Below are 22,812 nucleotides of genomic sequence, written 5' to 3'. Positions count from 1 at the left end.
TACATAAGTCTCATTATCTTTTTTCAGACTTTCAGAATCCATCTGACAATATCAGTCTCCTATAGGAAAAACTGAGGAAGCTGAACCGAGCATATTTGGGCGATGATGTCATCATAGCCTAAGGGTAAGAAATGAAAGAAGCCTGCCCACACTTATATCTGTACACCACCTCATTTATATACTCTCTGAAGCATTTATTTATCCCAGGTCCATGTGACTCAATGGGGAAAATCCCAGTAATAATACACATGTAAAACATGTGTATTACAAGGCAATCATAAAGATCAGTGTCATGGAATGGTACCATGAATCGTGTGCTGCAATCTTTAAACGTTGATAAAAACTGGAGGGCAGGTCATAGCTACAAGATCCTTTCCTGATACACCAAGGTGATGGTGACCTTGGTCCTCCAAAGCAGTACAAGGGTTGACAAACTGTAGTTGGGACTGCTCTACTATGTCAATAACGGTGTCCTCTATATAACTCTCTGTCTGCCTCAGCTTCCCCAGATCTGCCACTCTGGCCTCCTGAAACTGGAATTATCCAAGGAGCTCTTTGTATCGGATGAACATGTACAACCTTCCTTCAAAAGATAAATAATCATATATGTGGCACTCTGTACAAAAGACTGATTATATCCCCAGCTCACTACTGGACTTCTGTCTGTATTTTACTTTTGTTGGGTTTTCATATTTTTAAAAGATGATTAAGGGGTGGGTATGTCTCAATTTAGGAGGTTTTAAATGTGACTAAGGTTTTTACATGTATTTATTGTGTCTTAAATCTAAGGTTTAAAACTGTGATTATTAGGTGACTAATGATTGTATGTGAATGACCAGCAACAGGACTACATTTTATTCGTATTCACTGACTCTATTTTGAAGATTTTCCTCCTAATGGGGGTAATTTATCTATCAAAAAGGTGACTGGAGTGGATGAGGATATCAAACTAATGACTAGTTGTCCAGGAACCAGTATTCTCACCTGCTCAGATTAAGTAAGTGACATTTTCAAACTCACAAGTCTAACATTGGTAAACAAATGCTAACCTTAACTAGCTCAAAGGATTAATCCAAAGTATATTTTTATAGAACAAACACAACTCTAATGCTGGCAAACAAATACCAGCTTTAATTAACTGATAAAATTAATCCAAAGTCTCTCCCCCCCCCCGAAACAAAATTAATTCTAGAAATGGTATCAAATACCAACTTTAACTAGCTTACAAAATTATTCCAAAGTCTATTTCCCCAGAACACACTCAATTATAACACTGGCAAAGAAATGCCAACTTTAACTAGCTCATAGAATTAATCCATGCTGTATTTTATTTATGTATTTATTTATAGACATTTGATATTCAACCTTTTTCCATGAGTGGCCTCAAGACAGATTACAAAAATAGTTTTAATTAATAATTACAGTATATTGGTCAAAGGTCATTTTCAATCACTATTGAATCAGATTTACAATGGATAGCATTGAGAGGGCAAGGTGTATAATTAGAATTCTTACTTGATGGTTCAAGCAGATAGGTTAGAAAGACTGAGGGGTAGATCATTAAAGAAGCGCGCGTGTCCACGTGCGCGCGCTACCCAGGACACACACATGGACACGCTGATTTTATAACATATACGCGCGCATGTTATAAAATCGGAGGGCTATGCACACCGGATTTTGTAATCCGTGCGCGTATGTGTGGACAGCGCGTGCAGGAGGGGGGGGGGTGTAGACCAGCAAATTTTGCGCTGCGACACATCCCAGCCTTCCCCAGTTCCTTCCCAGTCCGCTCCAATTAAGGAGCGGACTGAGAGAGAACTTCCCTACCCCTACCCTAACCTCCCTTCCCCTTCCCCTCTCCTCCTCTCCTCCTCTCCTCCTCTCCTCCTCTCCTCCTCACCCCCTAAACCCTTTCTCCTACCTTTCAAACTTTTTCAAAGTTACTGTCTATGTGCATTCTTTTGACTTTTATAAAATAGCAATTGCACAAGTAGAGGATACTTATGTCCTTTTATGTTAATTTCTATATATGTAGCTCTTTCAAAATTACCTCTTTTATGAGATGTACCATATTTAATACAGACCTTTGAGTTGAAATAAATTCTGCATATCATATGATCATGGTGATGATGATGCATACTTTTAAAAGGCAGCTAATCCAATCTGCCATAAAGAGAGTAACCAATATAATTTCCCTCATGATGTGCACATTTTTGGCATATCATATCTTCTTTTGAACTTCAGGATTTTGAATAAGATATTCACCTGAATGACACAGTTAGTCACCTAAGCCTCCTTGCTAGCTTGTAAATTGGTGAAGAACTCATAAAGAGAAGGTAGCAGAAGGACAGAGAAAAGTGGGAGATAGCAGTAGGGTGGGAAGTGGGAAAACAGGAAAGAAAAGTGGGAAGAGATGAAGAATGAAAAGAGAGAATGGAGGCATCGGTGACATTGACTGATATCTTTGTCTGTAGCCGAACACATTGGGGCTTATTCAACAAACTTTAATGTGCACGTTAAAGCCCCTTGTCCTTGCTAAAAATAGTACTTTGTGTAAAAAGACCTTATTCTGCACGTTAAAGTGGTCTCAAAAGACATTAGCATGAACATGCTAAAATGAGTAACCCACAAATGCAAATGAAGGAAAGTCATTTACAAATAAGGGTTTCCTTTACTCTTGATAAATAGCCTGGCATTTACCTCCACACTATTTACTGAGAACTTACTAAAGAGTCACATTTTAATACCTGCCTTGGACTAGTTGTTAGTTTGCTTTCATGCATGCTATTCAGAGAGCTCCAGAGGGTCTGAAAAATGAAGGCCATGTATGTACAGGAGATGGCACTGTAAAACTTTACCCTTTTGCTCTTGCGCCAATGTGCACATGTGTATGTGCACACCCACGAGTCCATTTAAAAGTTACCATCTACGAAATTGGCATCATCATTACTATTGTTATTGTGAATGGTCAGTCCAAGGAGCACTGTGGACATTCTGAGACTGAATGATTGGTTTTGTGGAAAGTCAAGCCCACACCCCTGGCTAGTCACAAAGCAGGGGGACCTCATGCAATAGGATTTCTCCCAGAGGCAAGTTATTAGCCAGTAGGCTCCCCTGTGCTTCTCCCCCTTCCCAATATAAAAAGAAAATGTTCACAGGCACCGTCAAGACAATGAAGGCATGTTGGAGAGGGAGACAATGACAGAGAAAGGAGAAGGAAATGACATAGTAATTATATCTACACACACTTGAACTCTAGAAAATGTGTTTAAATAATTGTGGCCAAACGAGTCTCAGAAGCTTCTCTCAGCTTACCAACTGTTTTGTTTTTATGCACATAGCTTTTCTTTAATCCACTAACAAACTATGGGGTCCAGCCATATTTTGGTGCTTACACTAAAGAGAGATCACAGAGGGGAGACTAGTCAGATGCTGGTGTCCTTCAGAGTCAGGGTGGCCATATTCCTCCCTGGTCTTCCTGCCATTCTCCTATCGTTCCCTAACCATGTCTTCTTGCTCCACTCTTTGAAGACCATCACTGAGACAGAAAACAGGCATTAATACTCACTCATGTAGGTTTTCTACTTTCTTGGAACTCTCATTATCCTTTTACCTCATCTCCTGGAGTTTAGTAGGTCTCCCTCAGTAATGAGAACCAACCCCATGTTCTAGGTTTCCTTATATACCCTTTCAAAGCAAGGAGGAGGAACCAAGAAGAAAAGAGAACTTATCATATTTGCATTATCACACTTTTAGCTTCCCATCAGTAAGTAACTTGGCAATACTATTTAGTCAATGCATTTTCATTTTTTGTGCATGATAATTATCATTATTATAATTATTATAATAACATAACCATGCTATTGGGGACATTTCTTACCATATACATGCTGAATATTATTGCATCACTTGGTAACCAGCCTGCATGTTAAGACACTAACTTTAAAATGAGCGCGCAAGGGGCACATAATGCTGGAATTTTAATTCATCTGTGCAAGTGCATGCATATGATTTAAAATATACCTAATGTGCCTATGCATGCTCCTAATTTTAAGTGGTTATGAAAGGAAACATTCTTCATGTAGCTTCCTTGGGAATTTGTTGGCAGATAGGCAGATTTTAAAACATGTGCCCTTGAAGGAAATAGCCAGTTTGCCCCATTAGCTGCCAGTTTGCCCAGTCTATCTCTAGGTCATCCAGACTCCTCTGGTTCTTCTGCCTGCACAGTTTACCCAGACCTCTCGCCCAGTTGTTTTAGGCCTAAAATGAGTTTTCTTCAGAATTACCCCTCATCAAGAGCAGAAATAAATAAGTGCAGATAACAGCTCAACATGCACTGTGAATGTGGAATTTAAAAGCCTTATATATGTGAATAAATGTTGGCCCTACCCTGGAATGCCCCTGACAAGCCCTAACTCCACCCCTTTCCCCATGTGTTAAGTTGCTCATGAACGCATATATACGCGTATAATTAGGCCATTTTAAAATACGAGTTGTTCGCGCTTTGCCCAGATATGCAAGCAACTCTTTTAAAATTCACCCCTAAGTTTTCATTGGCTCTTATATTTACATTTTTTGTGTTTTATTTCATAGACTCTGTTGTAGCCAATTTATCAAAGTTTTTCTGCAATTCCAAAATTGTTCCATATTTAGCCTAGTTTTTTGAATTATATTTGCTAAAAATGTCAGTTATGACTTGAGTCACCTAGAATTACTTGTGTTATATAGGAAGAATATAAATTTGCAAAATAAAATAGATAAATACATTTTTTCATTGATACGTTTAGAGCAATTGTGTTCATTCTCCTAACCAAACCTCCTTCCCTTCAACTTATTATTATTTATTTACTTGATTAATCACTGTGTCATGCAAATGTGAATCAAACTCGGGACCCCTAATCTGCTGTGATTTCAGGACCATTGCCACAAAATGTATCTTTTGTCACAGAATCATGGCAAACTGCCCTCCCACTCTCTACTTACTGCTACTGCTCCCTTCCAGCTGTTGCTTTAACTATTACTAAAAAGTCTTCTGATGCCCCAACACAGCTTGCCACTGCAGATGAAAACTGCTATGTAAACCCCTTGCCACTGAGGTCTGAAATGCATGTATTGCTAATTGCCCTTTTGCCCCAACCTCCATTACCAATGCCAAGGCCAGATAAGCGGCTGCTGTTCACCTGTGTTATCCCCCCATTCTAACTGAAAGACCAAGCAGATATGCAACCTCTTTTCAATATCCAATCTCCCTCCCCCCTTCCCACACTCACACACACATTCCGTACAGATGCACAGCTGTTGCTGCTGAGATTTGTCATTATGTCAGTCTTCACCCCAATCCTGCATCTACAGTACCATCGCTGCGACTGGCTATGTGGTTATCACCGTTGAAGACCTTTGATTCTGTTTCTTCTTTACTCTTGCCTCTGCTAATGCACAGCATTAATAAACAAAGCCCCATAGCATCCAAGGCAGAAGAAATGAGCTTAAGAGGTAATGGTAAGGCATGGAATTAAGGACCACTGTAAAAATGAAATGAGTAGGGTAGGAGACTAAGTGGAGGAATATGAGACTAGAGGAGAGAGACTATGAGAGAGAGAGGGATGGCTTGTCTGAAGGCAGAGAGTTAAGGTGAAGGTAGAGGAAGGAATTTGAGAATCTGGACAGATGAAGCTGGAAGAGTGATGCTAGACATGAGAGTGATGTGAGGATGGAGGCACATGGTGAGAGGGTAGAGTTGAAAATGAAGGGTGGAAAATGAGAGGCTTGAGGGAGAAGAAACTAGATAAGGGGTCAGAGGAAAAATAGAGGAAAGGAAAGATTCTGGGAGAAAAGGATAGATTTGAGGTTTGTAGGTACATGACTGTTGCTGGGCTACATTGTGCCATAGGCAGGCTGGAGAGTGGGTCCCCTTTGATGTTGTGGCTAGCTGGTAGGGGTGGGGGCAGGGTCTTCTTCTAATGTCATGGCCAGATGGGGGTTGGGGGAATGGTCAGCATTCCTGCTGTTACAAACCCGGAGGTTGACCCCTGTTCCGAGGTAAGTTAGAGTTACCAAAGAGAGTAAACCCTCTCTGGTCCCTATCGTCGGAGGGCAAGGCTTGAAGGTTCAGCAGTCGAATGAAGACTTCGCCCAGGAGGAGCCTGTAGGAACCCGGCCGCTGGGACTTAAGAACTTCTTGAAGACTGAAGATTGGTCTGGATGCAGGCGCCTCCTGCAGGTTGTGGATTCCAGATGGCTGGCACCTCCAGCAGGTCGAGTCAGTCTATGAGTAGAAGCCGAAGAGTGGTCAGGACCCGTTCCGAGGGTCGAAGCCAGGAGAAGAGTCGAATCCGTTCCAGAAGCAAGCCAGGAGAAAGGTCCACAGCCAGTCCAGCGTCAAGCCAAGTGAAGAACCACAGCTGGTCCAAGGCTCAGAAGCCAAGAATCAATCCAATGAGGGAGAAGAACAGAAACAGGAACGAAGATCAGGAACGAAGGTCAGGAACCAGGAACACCAGTATGGAGACTGAACAACCAGAAGCCTCAATACCAAGGCAAGGTCTGAGGAGCAGACCTTGCCTTAAATACCCAAGGTGAGGGAGGAGTCTTGGGAAGGAGCCATGACACTTCCTGTCGTGGCCCCTTTAAATCTCTCTTCAGCCACGTGCGTGGTCTTTAGTAGACAGAAGGGGGAGGAGTCGTCCCGGCCATGCAGAGCCCAGCGGCCGGCCTCAGCAGTGGGCATGGCCCCGGGAAGAGCGCCGAAGGGGCCTGCCTGCTCCAGCAGGGGCCTTGGTGCTAACCCGATGCCACGGGTAAGTACTTGGTCCCGGCTGAGGACCGCCGTAGCTGGCGGTCATGACAGTCAGCCCCGGTTGCGACCATAACTGTACCCCCTCCTTTAGGCCTCCCTCTAGAAGGCTTGGGTTTACCTGGATGTTCATTGTGAAAGTTCTTGAGAAGAGTTTTATCCAGAATGTTCTTAGCAGGCTCCCACAAATTCTCCTCAGATCCAAATCCTTCCCACGCTAGGAGGTATTCCCATGTGATGCCTCGTTTCCAAACATCTAGTACCTCACGCATTTGATATATAGTGTCCTCCTCTGCCCTGAGCTGAGGTGCTTCAGGAACCTTCCGAGTAGGCCAGGTGAAGACCAAAGACTTCAAAAGAGATGTGTAGAAGGAATTGTGGATTCTCAATGAAGTCGGCAGACGAAGTTGATAGGTTACTGGGCCAAGCTGTCATAGCACCGGAAACGGTCTAATATAACGGGGAGCCAGTCGCATGGAAGGAACTCTCAAATGGATGTGCCTGGTGCTAAGCCACACCTTTTCTCCCGGACGGAACTGTGGAGCAGGTCACCGATGTCTGTCGGCAAATGTCTTGGCGGTATGAGCCGCTTTACGAAGCATGAGTTGAGTATGAATCCAGAGTCTTCTTAGTTGTGTAGCAGTGAGCTGGGCTGCTGGGGATGAAACCGGTAACGGCAAAGGCAAGGGCGGCCTGGATTGCTGTCCAAATACAATCTGAAAGAGAGAGGCCCCCGTAGAAGTACATGCGTGAGAATTATGGGAGAATTCAGCCAACAAGAGAAGAGTTGCCCAATCGTCTTGACAAGAGTTGACGTATATTTGCAGAAATTGTTTTAAGGTACGATTCATACGTTCAGTCTGGCCATTGGCATGCAGATGAAACGCAGTGGTAAAGTCTAATGAGTTATGAAATTTTTTACAGAGACTACACCAGTAACGTGCTGTGAACTGAGGACCATGGTCAGAAACAATGTGTTGTGGTAGTCCGTGAAGTCTGAAAGTATGAAGCATAAACAGTTGAGCCAAACGAGGAGCCGACGAGAGGAAGGGCAGTGGGGTAAAGTGGGCCATTTCAGAAAACCGGTCTACTACTACCCATATTACTGTGTTATCCTCCGATGGCGGAAGGTCCACAATAAAGTCTGTGGAGATGTGTGTCCAAGGCTTCGAGGGTGCCGGTAATGGTTGTAAAAGTCCTTGAGTTTTCCCTGTAGGAATCTTATGTTGGGCACAGGTTGGACAAGAAGCCACATATGCTTGTATGTCTTTGCAATTTCCAGGCCACCAATAGTACTGTTGAAGAAGAGACTGCGTCCGGGCTCTTCCTGGGTGCCCGGCTTCCTGAGAATCGTGCCCCCAGGCCAACACTTTGTTATGTAGTCTCTTAGGTACCACTGTTTTACCAAGTGGAACAGTGAAGTTTTCAGCGAGCGTGATGCAAGCTGGATCTATAAAGTATTGAATGGATTCCTCAGTGTCATCCATAGAAAAGGATCACAATAACGCATCTGCCTTACATTCTTGTTCACTGGGCGATATCGAAGTTCGAAGTGAAAACGTGTAAAAAAGAGTGCCCAACGAGCTTGTTGAGGGTTCAAACATTGAGCTTGCTGTGGATATACCAAATTTTTATGGTCTGTATATACCGTTATACGGTGTTGAGCTCCTTCCAACCCTTCTGCCATTCCTCAAAGGCCAGTTTTATGGCAAGCAGCTCTTTATCCCCGATGGAGTAGTTACGTTCCGCTGAAGAAAAGTTTTTTGAAAAATATGAGCAGGGATGAGATGTCCCGGACATGTCATTTTGGCTTAAAACAGCTCCTACTCCTTCAGCAGATGCATCCACCTCCATGATAAATGGATGTTTGGGATCGGGATGCCGAAGACAGGGTTGTTGGAGGAAAGAGTTTTTAAGCTGCTTCAAAAGCCAATTCAGCCTCAACAGGCCATTCCTTGATGTTTGTTCCCTTACGGATGAGGGCGGTAAGAGGTGCAGCCAATTTAGAAAAGTTCTTAAAACTACGATAGTAGTTTGCAAATCCAAGGAAACACTGCAGTGCACATAATCCTTTAGGTTGGGGCCATTCTTGGATACACTTTAATTTGGAAGGGTCCATCTGGAACCCATGCTTGGAAATGATGTACCCTAGAAAAGGTAAGGATTCCTGTTCAAAAATGCATTTTTCGATCTTGGCGTATAAGCGGTTCTCTCTTAAGAGTTGTAATACCTGAACAACATGTTGCCAATGTGTCTGTAGATTGGAGGAAAAAAATCAAAATGTCATTGAGGTAGACTACTATGCACACATAAAGTAGATCTTGGAATATTTCATTAATGAGATGCTGGAATACTGCAGGAGCATTAGTCAATCTGAAAGGCATAACAAGATATTCATAATGACCATCTCTGGTGTTAAAAGCAGTCTTCCACTTGTCCCCTTCCCGAATCCTGATTAGATTATATGCTCCTCGAAGATCCAGTTTAGAGAACACTCTGGTTACCTGAAGGCGGTCAGTTCTGCTATCAGCGGTAGAGGGTATCGGTCCTTGATGGTGATCGCATGGAGCCCACGGTAATCAATACAAGGGCGTAACGTACCATCTTTTTTCCCAACAAAGAAAAACCCAGCTCCTGCTGGAGATTTGGATCATCGAATGAATCCCTTCTGTAGATCATAGTACGAGTCTCCAATGCGGATAGCGGATAAACCCTACCAAGCGGTGGGGTAGTTCCAGGAACCAGGTTAATAGTACAATCAAATTCTCGGTGCGGCGGCAACGTATCTGTGGCCTTCCTAGAGAAGACATTGGTGAATTGTTCATATTGGGAAGGAATGCCCTCCAGATGAGTGGTGCACATAAGGGTACTAGAGGCATTAGATTATTTAATGCAGGTTTCATGGCAGGTTGGATCCCAACGGACCTGTCTTAGTGATGTCCAGTCAAACTGTGGGTTGTGATGTTGCAACCAAGGAATCCCAAGAACAACTGGATGAATGGATTTCTGGACAATACAAAAGGTGATGCTTTCAGTATGATTCGGTGCAATATGGCAATCCAAGGGAATCGTGTGATGAGTATTTCTCCCTGGCAGAGGGTCTCCATGGATGGAAGAGATGATTAATGGTCTTGGACACAGATGGAATTTGCAGTTGTTCTACCACATCTTGCAGGATGAAACTTCCTCCAGCCCCGGAATCTACTAACACCAATGTAGAAAATTTGTGGTCTTCTAGAAGCAGAGTTATCTGCCAGAGAGCCAGAGTAGTGATGCCTAGGTTTACTCCCCCAAAAGAGCCTAGGCTTGGTAGTTTCCCGGACGCGTAGGACAACGCTCACTGAGATGACCCGACCCTCCACAATATAACCAAGGGCCTGCCTTACGTCGCCTTTGCCTTTCTTCTGGAAAGAGAGGTCTATGACCCAACTGCATAGGTTCTTCGCCTGACTTCTCTGCGATGGATGATGATGATCAAGCCGCCGGAGGAGAAGAATGAACAAGATTAGGTGTGGTTGTGTGTCTTCCGGTACTACGTCCTTCATGAGCTCTTTCTTGTATACGGTGATCAATCCTGGTGACTAAGTCAATCAAAGAATCCAAAGAGTGAGGCAACTCACGGGCCGCCATTTTGTCCTTAATTCTGGATGACAATCCTTCCAAGAATATGGTCCGGAGACAGCTTTCTTCCCAATGGAGTTCTGATGTGAGAGTTCTAAATTCTATAGTATAGTCTGCCAACAGACGACCTTCTTGGCGGAGCTGAAGAAGCTTGGAACCAGAGACTACTTGTTTTCCAGAATCGTCAAATACTGTTTGGAACAGTTTCAAGAACTGAGGAAGATTCTGCAGAACAGGACCTGATCGTCTCCAGTAGGGGGAAGCCCACGCCAGGGCCTTGCCTTCCAACAATGATAAAATATATGTAGTTTTAGTCAGATCATCTGGAAAAAGAGAAGCTTGTAGGTGGAAATGCATACTGCATTGATCGAGGAATCCGTGGCATAAACGAGGTTCACCAGTGTAAGGTAGAGGAATAGGCAACGGAATCATAGAATGGGTATTACCCTGTCCCACGGATGGTAGTGGTAAGGATAGAGGAGCTGTCTGAACCGCCATAAAAGAATCCAGCATGGGTTGAGTTGCTCCAGGGAGGCTGCCATAGCTTCTAGGATCCGTTGTTGCTCCATGACTTTCTGGGCCAGTCCAGGAATGGCCTGAAGAGCTGAAGCCTCTGCCAGGTCCATGGCCTTGGTATTCTGTTACAAATCCGGAGGTGGACCTCTGTTCCGAGGTAAGTTATAGTTACCAAAAAGAGTAAACCCTCTCTGGCCTCTACCATCGGAGGGCAAGGCTTGAAGGTTCAGCAGTCGAATGAAACTTCACCCTGGAAGCTCGTGGTTCCCCCAGGAGGAGCCTGTAGGAACCCGGCCACTGGGGCTTAAGAACTTCTTGAAGACTGAAGATTGGTCTGGATGCAGGCACCTCCTGCAGGTCATGGATTCCAGATGGCTGGTGCCTCCAGCAGGTTGAGTCAGTCTAGGAGTAGAAGCTGAAGAGTGGTCAGGACCCATTCCGAGGGTTGAAGCCAGGAGAAGAGTCAAATCCGTTCCAGAAGCAATGCAGGAGAATGGTCCACAGCCAGTCCAGAAGCAAGCCAGGAGAAGGGTCCGCAGCCAGTCCAGGGTCAAGCCAAGCAAAGAACAACAGCCGGTCCAAGGTTCAGAAGCCAAGAATCAATCCAACAAGGGAGAAGAACAGAAATAGGAACGAAGATCAGGAACGAAGGTCAGGAACCAGGAACACCAGTACGGAGACTGAACAACCAGAAGCCTCAATACCAAGGCAAAGTCTGAGGAGCAGACCTTGTCTTAAATACCCAAGGCAAGGGAGGAGCCTTGGGAAGGAGCCATGGCACTTCCTGTCATGGCCCCTTTAAATCTCTCTTCAGCCGCACGCGCGGCTCTTTAGTAGACAGAAGGGGGAGGAGTCGTCCCAGCCATGCTGAGCCCAGCGGCTGGCCTCAGCAGTGGCCATGGCCACGGAAAGAGTGCCGAAGGGGCCTGCCTGCTCCAGCAGGGGCCTCGGTGCTAACCCGACGCAGTGGGTAAGTCCCAGGCCAGTCCCTGCACACTTCTCTTATCAGTGCTCGGGCCTCTGCTCTTCCCACTGATCTGTGCTCTTCCAACTAACCTGCTCTTCCCACTGACCTGTGCTCTTCCCACTGACCTGTGTGTGTTCTCTATGTACAGAGTTCTGTGCAGTTCAAACAACTGATACGTGAAACACATGGGCCATGAGAGAGAGTGAGAACTAGACAGGCACTGGCAGCAGAGGGGCTATGCAGTTATCTCTTGGTGCCCTCACAGACTGGCACCCTGGGCATTCACCCAGCTTACTTCCTCCTCAGGACAGTCCTGTGTAAGTAGGTAAAAAAAGACATGTTAAGGAGGAGGAAAGTCAGGTTGTAGTAGTGAAAGACAGTGTATGGTGTGAGAGGAAACAAAGTAGACAGAGGAATGGAAATGTGAGAATAAATGAAAAGTAAAAATGAGAGAAAAATATGAAAAAAAAGAGTAAGAACAAAAAAGAAAAAAAAATTATCCAGACACAGAGCAGAAAGATTAGAACACTATGTTACTGAAAACAATTGTTCTTCATATTAAACAGTGCAAACAGTATGTGAATGTGTGTAAATATACAGAAGTGCTGCACAACCTCAGAAACTTTCCTGCACAGTTTTAAAGTTTGCAATCAAAATAAAACAACTCGCACACCACAATTATATCTTACTTGTTATGAAGATAATGACCATCATACAGGGCATATGTCATTTTGTGTGAGGACACATTCCAAAATATGCCAATGTTTAATCATAGGTCATTTGTTTTTGGAAAAATTTTTATGCTTATGTAGCCTTCACCAAATTGAAATTATTTTCTTGTATAGCCGTCACCAAATGTTTCACAGTGATATTTCAAAAATTCATTTCAAATGTTCATTTATTCAAAGGAGGGATTCAACAAAACCAACTACTTAGCTGAATGTCCTGTCGAAGTAATTCAAATGAACTTGCAGGGAGGCAAAATGGGGAATTTGAAAATTCTTGACCACACCCAACCTACAGCAGAAATGCAAACTGAACAAGAAAACTAGCTCATTCCACTCTGCTACTTCCTTTTAAGATACCACCCAATATTTGTTGTTACAACTATCAGTCACTGCTGCATGGCAAAATATAGCCCAATAATGTTCATGTTATAATGCAAAAAGTTTTTTTTTTCTTATACTTGTCTAGAATACGAAAAAGAAAGGCAAGATATAAACGAACTGTGACTGCACATTACACTGCCATAATATTTTCAGATTTTCATGTTAACCAGCTGTGAGAGGGGTCCTTCAGTCTTCTGAGATCAAATCTGAAACACATAAATGTTTTTACACAGGACATTTGTGATATCAGATTTACAGTAGCCAGTTGCAAATATTGTTTATTTTTTCCTGTAGTTCTTCTTTGATCCTTTTATATGTGCAGGCAATATGTGGATGATATTCAAAAAGCTGGCAAGTGGACATTTATATATATATTTATAAGAACATGTTATCTGGCTAAAGTTAACAGATAAACGTCCTGTTGAAGATGCTTACCTAAAATTATCTGGCTACCTTTAGCCGGATAGCATTCAAATCTAACCGGTTATGTTGAATATAAGCGGTTAGGTTTGAAAGTTATACAGCTTATTAACTTGCTGCTTAATTAGCTATATTCAAAATAGAACTGGTTAAGTGACTACAAAATAAAACTTAATACATTTTGGGGCCTTCAAACCTGATCCTCCAGTTCCCCACTACAGAAAACACTTTAAAATAAATACAAGCATAACACCAGGTATTACTGAATATCAGCTAAGTTAGCCGGCCACTTTTGCTGTGCCCTGGAATGCCCCCAGGATGCGTCTTTTATATCCAGCCCAGTTTTAGCTGGATACTGATTTATCTGGTTAAAACTTGGCCAGTGGGGAGATATAATTAAACCCCAGGTGTGTCTGGCTAGTTTTCGGACTTAGCCAGACAAATACTTTTGGATATTGACTTTGATACTACTGACTAATCAATAGCAGTCTAGAGCTTAAAGATGCCTTATGTCTTGTCAGCTTTGAAATAATAGAGAGAAACAGGAAATAAAATGGCATGCCTTAGAAGAAATCTCCTTTAGTAATTTGTGCACTTTAATTCACAACCTGGCCACAAAAGGAAGAGCAATATATCCAGCTTAAAGGTACTCTTTTTTGATAGCCAGGAAGGCATTAATATCACTTAGGCTGAAGGACATGCAGCAGTCAGCCATCTGTGATACATCTGCCCATTCAAAGTATTAACTATGCTGTGAAATGTACTACAGCAATAAGAATTCACTTCCCCTTTCTTTAAAATTTTGAATAAAAAAACACTTTGTGAAAATTTACCAGACTTTACTCAGATGTTCACCTAAAGCAGTTAGAGGCATGATTTATTCAAAATGTTACTGTGAGACTTTCACATTTGTTGAAATGCTCATTCCACTGGACCTCAGCTTATTTCAAATTGAAGAATCTCAAACTTTGAATCTGCAACCTAGTGACTATACACTATAAGGTGAACTTTAAAAGCCGCCAAGATACGCACGTACCTCCCGAAGCGTGCACATCTTGGACATTTTCAAAAAGGCTGGGGGCATGAGCATTTCAAGGCATGAACCTAACTTGCACACGTAAATACTTAGCGCTCTGCTGCACACTGATGTCCCCTGCCGCATAACTATTTCTGCTATGGCTGACAGGTAAGTGATAAAATAAAGAAAATTAGGCAGATCAGCAGGGTTTTAAGAGTCGGGACTAACTGGGCGGGGGTGGGGGGGGAAGGAAGGCTATTAAACTAGGGGGGTTTGGAAGACCTTACTCTTAACTGGGTGAACTCGGAACGAACTGGTTTTAGTTGCAATGACGTCAGTATACGCCCCTTTTAAAATCCCCATAACTTTTGTGTAGAAGCAGCATTAAAATTGGGTGGCCAGCCTGTTTTATAACATGTGCACATAGGGGCAGATTTTAAATACTTGCGCGAGCGCGTACTTTTGTTCACGCAGCAGGCGCGAACAAAAGTACGCTGGATTTTATAAGATACGCGCGTAGCCGCGTGTATCTTATAAAATCCGGGGTCAGCGCGCACAAGGGGGTGCACATTTGTGCAACCTGCGCGCGCCGAGCCCAGCGCGCGGTCCCTGTTCCCTCCGAGGCCGCTCCGATTTCAGAGCGGCCTCGGAGGGAACTTTCCTTCGCCCTCCCCCCACCTTCCCCTCCCTTCCCCTACCTTCCCCACCCCCCGGCCTTATCTAAACCCCCCCCTTAACTTTGCGTGCGTCGGCCGGCTGCCCTGCTCCGTGGTCCGGTCCCGGGGGCTGTTCCGGAGGCCACGGCCACGCCCCCGGAATGCCCCCGGGCCAAAACCACGCCCATGTCACCATTCCCGAAATGCCCCGCCCCGCCCCCTAAACGCCGCGTCATCCCGACACGCCCCCGACAGGAAGCCCCGGGACTTACACGCGTCCCGGGGCTCTGCGCGCGCCGGCGGCCTATGCAAAATAGGCGCACCGGCGCGCAAGGGCCCTGCGCGCGTAAATCCGGAAGTGGCCAATCCAGACTACAAGTACTTGGCAAGTACCAAAAAACTAAATATATCCCATGCTACTGATGCTAGTAATAGCAGTGGCTATTTTCTAAGTCAACTTGATTAATAGCAGGTAATGGACTTCTCCTCCAAGAACTTATCCAAACCCTTTTTAAACCCGGGCACACTAACTACATCCCCTGGAAACAAATTCCAGAGTTTAATTGTGTGTTGAGTGAAAAAGAACTTTCTCTGATTAGTTTTAAATGTGCTACAAGCTAACTTCATGGAGTGCCCCCTAGTCATCCTATTATCCGAAAGAGTAAATAACCGATTCACATTTACCCATTCTAGACCTCTCATGATTTTAAACACCTCTATAATATCCCCCCTCAGCCATCTCTTCTCCAAGCTGAATAGCCCTAACCTCTTTGCTTTCCTCATAGTGGAGCTGTTCTGTCCCATTTATCATTTTGGTCACCCTTCTCTGTACCTTCTCCATTGCAACTATATCTTTTTTTAGATGCGGCGACCAGAATTGTACACATTATTCAAGGTGCGGTCTCACCATGGAGTAATACAGAGGTATTATGACATTTTCTGCCATAGAAGGTTGCTGAAGGTCTTAGCTGTTTTTAGCAAAATGGATGAATAGGAAAAGGAATAGGGAAATTACTGAAGGTGCATGATAATTATTCCATGGAACACGGTCTACCACTGCTCTCACCCTTCCCCTATTCACAATTCTAGTCTTTGGATCCTTTCCACCCCTCTGTGATTGTATAGGCATCACTGGAATATACTACAGTGCTAAACTACAGTTCTTCAGCCAGAATTATCACTGTGGGGGTTGGCAGAAGAGCTACTGTTGAGGCAGAAATAGGGAGCACAACTTTCAAACCTTTCTATGTTACAGCATTTGTAAGTATGTGGATGCACAGAAATAATACTTAGCATGTCATTATAGGTGGAATATAAATATTTAATTAATTTAAAAGAAACCCAAAATTGTATTTTATAAAAAGTTCAGCAGGTGCTGCACTTTATAAAATAACGCATATTTATGCTCAATATTACACATGTATGATTCAGTATATATGTATATTTCCAATTCAATTAAACACTTACTTTCTCTACCCATTTCATAAACATATGAGTGTATATTTTATGAACAAAATAAGTGTGACATTGAGTAAATACCCAGAATTAAACATGGAGGCAGGTATTTTATAAAGTATGCACATATATCATTTTAAAAATACTTCCTTGATCATGTACTTAGAAGTATCAGCAAACTGGTGATTCCATCTAGTCCATCTCCAATTTACCTAGACTTTCTAGCACTTCATCCTGAATCCCAGACCTCTCACCAAAGTTGAAGGCAACAGACAAGTCAAATTTCTCTTGTGTGTGTCAATTAGCAGGTATAAAAGTATATGAAGACATTTTCACAAAATAGCAACTAACATGAACTTTAGAACCCTGCCCCAGAATGACCCTAGACCATTCCTTGTTTTTCTCGTAAAATGTATACACAAAACCAAAAATACTCTTTACATTTATAAAAGATCATACATGTACATATATTGCTACTTATACACATGTATATTTTTACATGCAAAACCCCTTTGAAAATTCACTCCATAAGAAATAAATGCCTCACAGAGGATGGAAAAGATAGTAGAAAAATGTTGGCTAAATTACCTCATATCTTGTTTTCGATCACCCAGGTCAGAGACTGAGTGTGACAGCCAAACTAAGCCTGATTCAGATCAGAGTAGGGGGGAAACATAATTTACTTTTGTTCTAAACGTCCAAAGCATTACAAACTATTATAACATTTCAGAGGTGGCCAGAGGCAGGCGAGTTCAGCAGTTCATAGTTTGAGATTTTATAAAATCTGGGCCAGAACTGAAAGTATGTTAGCTTTTCTGGACCAAACCAATTGTCTTCTCTCATCTGTATGGTTGCAATTCAGATTTAATCCAAATAATTTGCTCTTCTTTTAAGGGTCTATATTAGGGATGTGAATCGTTTTAGGACGATTAAAATTATCGTCCGATAATTTTAATATCGTCTTAAACCGTTATGGAACACAATACAATAGAGATTCTAACGATTTATCGTTATAAATCGTTAGAATCGTGAGCCGGCACACTAAAACCCCCTAAAACCCACCCCCGACCCTTTAAATTAAATCCCCCACCCTCCCGAACCCCCCCCCAAATGACTTAAATAACCTGCGGGTCCAGCGGCGGTCCGGAACGGCAGCGGTCCGGAACGGGCTCCTGCTACTGAATCTTGTTGTCTTCGGCCGGCGCCATTTTCCAAAATGGCGCCGAAAAATGGCGGCGGCCATAGACGAACACGATTGGACGGCAGGAGGTCCTTCCGGACCCCCGCTGGACTTTTGGCAAGTCTTGTGGGGGTCAGGAGGCCCCCCCCAAGCTGGCCAAAAGTTCCTGGAGGTCCAGCGGGGGTCAGGGAGCGATTTCCCGCCGCAAATTGTTTTCGTACGGAAAATGGCGCCGGCAGGAGATCGACTGCAGGAGGTCGTTCAGCGAGGGTTCCGGCGCCTCGCTGAACGACCTCCTGCAGTCGATCTCCTGCCGGCGCCATTTTCCGTACGAAAACGATTCGCGGCGGGAAATCGCTCCCTGACCCCCGCTGGACCTCCAGGAACTTTTGGCCAGCTTGGGGGGGGCCTCCTGACCCCCACAAGACTTGCCAAAAGTCCAGCGGGGGTCCGGAAGGACCTCCTGCCGTCCAATCGTGTTCGTCTATGGCCGCCGCCATTTTTCGGCGCCATTTTGGAAAATGGCGCCGGCCGAAGACAACAAGATTCAGTAGCAGGAGCCCGTTCCGGACCGCTGCCGTTCCGGACCGCTGCTGGACCCGCAGATTATTTAAGTCATTTGGGGGGGGTTCGGGAGGGTGGGGGATTTAATTTAAAGGGTCGGGGGTGGGTTTTAGGGGGTTTTAATGTGCCGGTTTTGCGATTTTACGTTTTTTCGATTTTTTATGATTTTTCACGATTTTTCACGATATTTTACCCCCCCAAACGGCAACAATACGATTCCCTCCCCCTCCCAGCCGAAATCGATCATTAAGACGATCGAGGACACGATTCACATCTCTAGTCTATATACAAGTGGGAATAAATAACATTACACAAGGTATGTAAAATATGTTTCTAGAGATAAATAAGAGGAATGTAGGTTAGAAAATTAGATATTAGAAAAGGTCTTTATTAGACAATAATGTGGGCAACCAGGATATATGGCTTCTTTCCATTCCCACTTTACTCACATCCAGTACAAACACCAATCCCACCTATACACAATAAAGAACACCCAACGCATTGGAATCAAAAGGATGCACCTTTATTAGAAAATATAACAACCAGCAACCACAAATATCTAAAGTGCAATACAATTACAATATAGCCAAAACACTCCGGTGGGCATCCGTCATTCCCCAGCAAGATGCACCACCCTCAGGCCACCTGGCCTGTAGGCATTCAGCAGTAGGGATGTGAATCGTTTTTTGACGATTTAAAATATCGTCCGATATATTTTAAATCGTCAAAAATCGTTAGAAGCGCGATACAATAGGAATTCCCCCTATTTATCGTCAAAAATCGTAAATCGGGGGAAGGGGGAGGGGAAGGGGGAGGGCGGAAAAACCGGCACACTAAAACAACCCTAAAACCCACCCCGACCCTTTAAAATAAATCCCCCACCCTCCCGAACCCCCTCAAAATGCCTTAAATTACATGGGGTCCAGAGCGGGGGTCCTGGTGTGATCTTTTACTCTCGGGCCTGCGGTGCATTGTAGAAATGGCGCCGGCGCTACCTTTTCCCTGTCATATGACAGGGCAAAGGTAGCGCCGGCGCCATTTTGTTTTTTGTCCCCTGACGTCAGGAGCATAGGAGATCGCTCCCGGACCCCCGCTGGACCCCCAGGGACTTTTGTCCAGTTTGGGGGGGCCTCCTGACCCCCACAAGACTTGCCAAAAGTCCTGCGGGGTCCAGGAGTGACCTCCTGCAGTTGAATTGTTTTGCCGTACAAAATGACGTCAGGAGCGTAGGAGATCGCTCCCGGACCACCGCTGGACCCCCAGGGACTTTTGGCCAGCTTGGGGGGGCCTCCTGACCCCCACAAGACTTGCCAAAAGTCCAGCAGGGGTCTGGGAACGACCTCCTGCAGGCGAATCATTTTGCCGTACGGCCGGCACCATTTTGTGCAAAATGGCGCCGGCCATATGGCAACACGATTCGACTGCAGGAGGTCATTCTGGACACCCGCTGGACTTTTGGCAAGTCTTGTGGGGGTCAGGTGGCCCCCCCAAGCTGGCCAAAAGTCCCCTGGGGGTCCAGCGGGGGTGCGGGAGCGATCTCCTACGCTCCTGACGTCGGGGGACAAAAAACAAAATGGCGCCGGCGCTACCTTTGACCTGTCCAGGGCAAAGGTAGCGCCGGCACCATTTCTACAACGCACCACAGGCCCGAGAGTAAAAGATCACACCGGGACCCCCGCTCTGGACCCCAGGTAATTTAAGGCATTTTGGGGGGGTTCGGGAGGGTGTGGGATTTATTTTAAAGGGTTGGGGTGGGTTTTAGGGATGTTTTAGTGTGCCGGTTTTCCCGCCCTCCCCCGATTTACGATTTACACGATATTTACAAAAACAAAACCGCGACGATCCGATTCCCTCCCCCCCCCAGCCGAAATCGATCGTTAAGACGATCGATCACACAATTCACATCTCTATTCAGCAGCTCCAGCCATCTCATTTATGAGGCTCCCACCATATCCTAGCAAGGAGCTCCATACCGGATGTAATTGCATTCAGTCACACCAGACAGCACAAGGTTCATCTGAATCAATTATCTAGCCTCCTGATCAATCAGTTGGCACCATCCAATCCACCACTTGTTTGGGTATTTCACCATTTGCACATGATGGTAAAATCAATCACATGCCTCCCACTTCCCCTTCCCCCAGAAGATGCGGCCTAAGATTCCTTAAGCAGCATATCTTCCAGGGCATCCAAAAAGCATTATTTAGCAAATCCTGACCAACATCAGATAATTGCAATCCATCTGCCCTGAGCAATCCACAGATGTTCCAAGACCAAGCCTTTCTTATGTGCCAACCCCAAGGGAGTAAAGCCAGGATACAATTTGTTGATTTATCTTAGCCCTAGCCCCCCCGCCCCCCTCTCCAAAATCATCTGATCTAACAATGCAGGCCTTATAATAATGTGAGCCACAATATAACAGTAGATACATCTTTTTGAACTGCATCGATTAACTAGTGGCATGCCCATTTGCTCAAATCATTCCCACCAAGATATAACAGAAGGACCATCGGCCAGGACCAGCATCTCATCACTGAACTAAGAAAAAGAACAGCAACTGATGTCATCACTTCCCTCAATGTCCAAACTAGTGTACTGTTACACCAGGAAGTTCCAGACTCAAATGCAAACAATAGGGACACTGATGAATTCACCTAAGGACAATGATCTAGACATTTCTGCTCCTATGCCAATGACCTGAAAAACATAGAATTATTATGCTGCACTCTCTGTAAATTCAAAAACCCACCCCCATCTGCACATATGATTTGAAAGTCCCAGATTTACAGTGCCCAAAGTGATGAATAAGTCCCTCTGACAAACCCAACACCACTACCAAAGTAGCTGCACCAATCTGGAAAGCGTGAATCCTAAAAGATTCACCTCCAATCCCTAAGTCCCCAAGGTCCTGCGCAGTACTGCAGAGAATTTATATTTTGTAATAGGATTCCCATTCTAATGTACCAAAAAGTGTGTACTCCCAAAAGGTCGTATCACGAGATATGTCTGCACTCACCGAACCCTCCACAGCCGTCAAGATCAACCAAGTGCCTCTAGTGGATTTATCTGTCTTGAAACAGTAAATCATTAAGCAGACCTTATCCTCTTCCAGCCCCACCTGCTCAAACAGCAGACTGAAGGGGTCTGGATGATTGCTGCATTATCCACCAATTTCCCAATCCTGAACAAAGACTATTCAAAACAAACAAGTCTCATACACAGAAAGACAAATAGATGGCAGAGTATTCCACATGCTAAGAAGCAATTCATGTGTAATGGTAGCCTACCATCCAGCATGGACATCGAACCCCTGCATTATCCTGCCAATTAACGCCAAATGAGAAAGTGACCCACTGGACATCCCCAATAATGAGTTTTAAGAAAAAATATTATCAGACATAGCAGCCCTTGAAATATCCACTGCCTTCACATAAATAACTTAGTCCATGAACAACTCATTGGAGACAAAACTACCCCTTAGAAAATAAAAATTTCAAAATCTTCCCACCCCCGCTGGTATATGCAACCCAAGTTGAAAATGCAATTAAAACTTACAGCAGACTCCATACTTCAGGATGCATATCTTCTAAAGGAAATCTGGGATCACTGCTCCATACTAATCTGTGCCGGGTACCGGCATCCGGAATATTGCTCACTTGCAACAAGAAAAAGAATCTGCTATTGCATTATCGACACCAGAACATGACATGCCCAAAATGTCATGTTAAGCTGCAAACAACATAAAACAAATTCCCACAGCAAGTCTGCCATCAAGAAACACTTTGGAGATTGTCTGTTAATAACCTGCATTACACCCAAATTGTCATACCAAAAATACATTCTTCTGTTCTGCAACCTGTCACCCCATATCGTCAAGACACAAGTATAGTGAATAATTCCAAGAAGGTGATATTCCAAGTAGAGATGTGAATCATTTTTCTGACGATTGAAAATATTGGAAGATATTTTCAAACTCATTAGAATTCGGGGGGCCCCTGAACCTGATAGGAAAACCCCACAAAATTTTTCATGGGTTCTCTTATCATTTTGGGTGGGGGGGGGCGAGAAGAAAGGGCACTTAAAAATAAACCCCAAACCCACCCCAACCCTTTAAATTTAATTCTTTCGCATCCCCCAACCTCCCGACCCCCTCCCCCCAAATTTTTAAAGTACCTGGTGGTCCAGCAGGGGTCCCGGGAGCGATCTCCCGCTCTCGGGCTGACGGCTGCCACTAATCAAAATGGCGCTGATGGCCCTTTGCCCTTAGCATGTGACAGGGTATCCGTGCCATTGGCCGGCCCCTGTCATATGGTAGGAGCAATGGGTGGCACGAGACAGCCGATTAAAATGGGTAAGAATTGCGGGAACGAAGATTTCCCGCGGTTTTTACCCAAACTCGATACCGGAAACGAGTCCGGTACCGATTCACATCCCTAATTCCAAGTATTGCCTTACACTATGCACATCTCAGGCCAGGAAGCTGTATACCACGAACCCTGAAAGTAAACCCTAA

Source organism: Rhinatrema bivittatum, chromosome 7 (genome assembly GCF_901001135.1).
Source record: "Rhinatrema bivittatum chromosome 7, aRhiBiv1.1, whole genome shotgun sequence".
NCBI lineage: Eukaryota > Metazoa > Chordata > Amphibia > Gymnophiona > Rhinatrematidae > Rhinatrema > Rhinatrema bivittatum.
The sequence above is the reverse complement of the archived record's forward strand: the minus strand, read 5'-3'. Positions refer to the sequence as shown.